A 4513-nucleotide genomic window follows, 5' to 3' on the forward strand; every position below is an offset into this window, starting at 1 on the left:
GGCGGGTGCTGAGCGGCAGGATCCGTCCCGCGGGACTTGGAGGGCTCCTCATGGCACCGCTGGTGGGGCTTTTACACCCGTTCTGCTGAAATCTGGGGATTTCTTTTTTAGCACGTTTTACATTTTGGCCCCAACCCTCTCGAGATTGGCACTTCTCCGCAGCACAACAACTTTTCTGAAATCAGCCGCTCAGGCGGCGGAGAAGGGGGGGGGTCCAGATCCCTCCCCGCGCGGCAGGGATGCGGCCGCTGGGTCCTGCACACGCGGCGTGGCTGGTGGACATGTCACCCGCATCCTGGCACTGTCCCTGGGTGGGCGTGTCACCTGCATCCCAGCGTGGTCCCTGGGTGAACATGTCACCCGCATCCCCTCATGTCCTCTGCTAGGATGTGTCACCCACATCCCAGTACAATCCCTGGGTGAACGTGTCACCTGAATCCCCTCACAGTCTCTGGGTGAGTGTGTCACCTGCATCCCAGCATCTCCCTGGCTGGATGTGTCACCCACATCCCGGCATGGTCTGTGGGCAAACGTGTCACCTGCATCCCAGTGTGGTCCCTGGGTGAACATGTCACCCGCATCCCTTCATGGTCCCTGCTAGGGCGTGTCACCCGCATCCTGGTGTGGTCCCTGGGTGGATGTGTCACCCACATCCCAGCATGTCCCTGGGTGGACATGTCACCTGCATCCTGGTACAGTCCATGGGTGCGGACCTACCCCAGGTGTGGCCGAGCCCCTGGGGCTTGACCCCCAACGGTCCTTGAGCCCTGGCTCGGCTCATCCCACTTGTGGACTGGTGAGACTTGCACAGAGCTCCGGGGAACAGACGGGTGCCCCAGAGCATCAGAACGATGCTGGGGACCCTCCCCAAGGGACCCACACTCCCACTGCAAATGCCTCCATCTCCACACTCACGAGCTGGATCCGGCCTCTGCGACCTGCAGGATGGAACGTGCCCTCGACCAGACCATCCCCACTAGCAACCCCTCAGTTTCACAGAGGGTTTTTTTGCAGCTGAAATACAGACGGCACATACAGGAGTCAAGAGTCCCCGCTGCCTCAAAGGGCAACCAAAACCCCTCACACCAGCTGAAGGCTTTCTCTCGGGTGAGGAGGAGGAGGCCGGGAGTGCAGACGCCTCCGTAAGGCACCGTCCCCACCTGCAGAGCGGTGGCAGGGTATGGCCCTCTCTAAGTATGCGCCATAGAAATGTGCACATTTCCTAAAAGCAATATGGAACAGCTAAATATACTGCTCACAAATCTGTTTACACTAATAATGGCTGGGAGCCTGCCATCCATATGACTGCAAGGAACCATTGATTCAACATAAATTAACTGAAAATTACTTGCGAGAGGGAGAAACTCATGGCATTTTTTTTTTTCCCTTGTCTTTTTTTTTTTCTTTCTCCCCTTCCCCTCCCAGCCAGGGAAGGGGGAAACGTGGAGACATTGGCACCTCCGCTACCGACAGCCATGGCTGCGTTTGGCAGCGGCTCCGCTCTTTCCTCGCCGGCCCCTCTCCCCCTCCGCAGCGCTGGGGACTGGGATACCCAGTGAGTTGGGATTTTCCATCCCAGCGCCGGGAACTCGAGCTGCCGCCAGGGCCAGATGAACACAATATTTACCCATTTTCCAAGAAATGGCAACAGAGATGGAAGGGTCCGAGTCATTATTTTGGCACGGGCAGATTGCTAACTTGTTTGAATTCTTTTTAAAAAAAAGGGAAAAAAAAAAAAAGGAAGCAAAAAACCCACCAGAATTGGCAGCTCCTTGCGTATTAGTCGAAATGCTGCAGACTTGGCTCCCTCTCACCTCCGCAACATAATGTTAAATGGCATCAAGACAGTATATCAGTCATTTACATATGTTGCTTATAGACGCCAAACTTATTAACACAATAAAACTGCTGCTAAGAAGCTTTCCTGCCTATTTTTCTCCTGGAGAATGTCAGTGTTGGAAGCACCTAGCTGCCTCGTATGGAAACACCCGGGGTTGCCTTTCATATGGCACCCGTGAAAATAAATACATGAATCACCCAGGGTCCCCCTCCGACCACTTCCAAAGCAAAGCGGGAGGAAGATGCGTTGGTTCAGAGCGTTGTGCACTGGGGGAGGCCGCCAGCACCCAGCCCACCCAGCAGCACCCCACGAGCCCCGGCATCCCCCCGAGGCACAGCGCCTGCCCCCCAGCCAGGCACCCAGGTGGGACGAGATGGCTTCACCCCAGGGCTGGCTTTAAATCCCGCTGCTCCGAGGTGTCCCCAACTCCCTGACCTGTCTGGAAATGTTGGAAAGGGCACCCTGGCTGATTCTTATATTTATTTTCCCGGGTGCCATGTGAAAAGCAACCCCGGGTGTTTCCATACGAGGCAGCTAGGTGCTTCCAACACTGACATTCTCCAGGAGAAAAATAGGCAGGAAAGCTTCTTAGCAGCAGTTTTATTGTGTTAATAAGTTTGGCGTCTATAAGCAACATATGCAAGCGGCTGATAGACCGTCTTGATGCCATTTAATGGTGTGTTGTGGAGGTGAGGGGGAGCCAAGTTTGCTGATCTCCCCTAATATAATGCTTGCCCGGTCCCCGCGGGGTTTTGGGGGGACTCTTCCAACACCCGAGCAGGGACAGCGTGTCTCCCCGTCGTGGCACTGAAGCCGTCCCACCTTTCCCCACCCCTGCGATGGTGCAATCTGGCAGGAGATCATTTTCCTTGTCCTCTGGGGCAAAGCCGCCGAGAGCCCTGGGGGGTCGGACATGGGGGTCACGCTCCGGTGCCATCTGAGGAGGCACCCAACCCCTCCCCGGAGCTGGAGGTGTAATTTCCTGTGTTGAAATTTCCTGAGATTTCCTAGAAAGACATTTTTGCTGCAACGCTGACCCTGCCCTGCGTGGAAAAGCATTTTTACAGGCAAAATCCTACAGCCCTGGAGAGAGGTGAGACTTCAGCTGGGGGACCAGTCTTCACCCCCAAAAATCAGTGGGGAGGGCTGGCTGAACCCAGACTCCACAGCTGAGCTCTTCCTTGTGCTGTCAGTAGTATAAACCCCCAAAACCATCCCCAGGAATCACAGTGCTGAAGCGTGGAGCTCCTGGCCATGGCATCCCGAGGAGGTTTAAAATCTGGGATCAGGGATGCGGGAGAGGTCTGCTCCCGGCAGGGGCACGGCGACCCCAGAGAGCAGGATGACAAACCAGGGTCAGTGGTTTGGGTTTGGGGGGGGGGGGGCTGGATTGCACCCCTTGGCCACCCAGGGACCCCCAGGACCCCCCCAGTTCTTCCCCTTGATGCTATCCCCGCCATCACCCCAAGGAGGACCAGGTGATGCCACCGTGGAGCCGTGTGTGCTGCTGGTGCCTGTGGCATCAGCGCTGCTCTGACAAGTCGTGGCACATGCAGGAGACGCAGATGTTGACCCAAACCAGCCTGTTTCAGTGCTGCTGCTCCAAAACTGCATGTTTCAGGGCTGCTGACCTCCTTGGGCCCCAGCGTGGGTGAAACAGCTCATCGCTCCGCTCAACCTGTGGGCAAACAGGGGACATGGGCTCCCCAAGGTCAAGCACAAGGTCAGGGGAAAGGTCCTCAAGTGCCCAACCTCTGCACATCACTTTCAACTAATGAGCTGCAAGGACTTTCCCCAAAACCACGGTCCTGTGGGACCACCTTGGTGAGCAAAAATGACCAGAGCAATCTCTGTCCTGGGCGCGGGTGCAGCCTCGGCGCCTGGACGGACATTGCCACCAATGGCTGAGGGTGCTGCAGCTTTCTGAAAGGCTTTATCAGAGCTACGGGCACCTGCACGGGCATCTCAGGATGTTTCAGGGCTTGGAGATGATCCTTTCAGGAGCTGGGGGTTTCAACATCTGCAAGGAGCTGGGTCTAAAAATCCTGTTTGCTTTGCAAGAGTGAAACTGCTGTTCATGACACATGGCTGCAACCACTGAAGCCACAGCCATGTCCACACCAAGTGGCCTCCAGGGTCTCCCACCTCAGAGGATGTTGGAAGCCCACCAGGACCCATCACACCAGAGCCCACATCTGAGCAGAGTTTCTGTACCAACATAGCAGTCAGGCCGTGGCGGGGAGGTAAAGGCGGCTGCAGCGCCCGTGGAAAAGCCAGTGTGACCCCTGTGTAGGTGGGCGAGGACCCAACAGCATCTCTCCTTGCTGGACTGACCTCTTCCAGCCCATAACTATGTGATCTGGGTGGCTCCCAGTTCCCGGGCTCGGCGGTGTGATCCTCTCTCAATATCAGCCTGGTTCCATAGATTAAAGTTATGACCCATCCATCCACATCAATGTACTTATCTACCACCATCCCCATATTCCCATGTCATCTTCATCATCCAAACATCCAATCATCCACCCACCCAATCATCCACCCACCCAATCATCCACCCATCCGTCCATCCATCCATCCATCCATCCATCCATCCATCCCTCCATCCATCCATCCATCCGTCCATCCATCCATCTGTCCATCCATCCATCCATCCATCCATCCATCCATCCATCC

This window comes from Athene cunicularia, assembly GCF_003259725.1.
Source record: "Athene cunicularia isolate RWA chromosome 4 unlocalized genomic scaffold, athCun1 chr4_part1, whole genome shotgun sequence".
Classification (NCBI taxonomy): domain Eukaryota; kingdom Metazoa; phylum Chordata; class Aves; order Strigiformes; family Strigidae; genus Athene; species Athene cunicularia.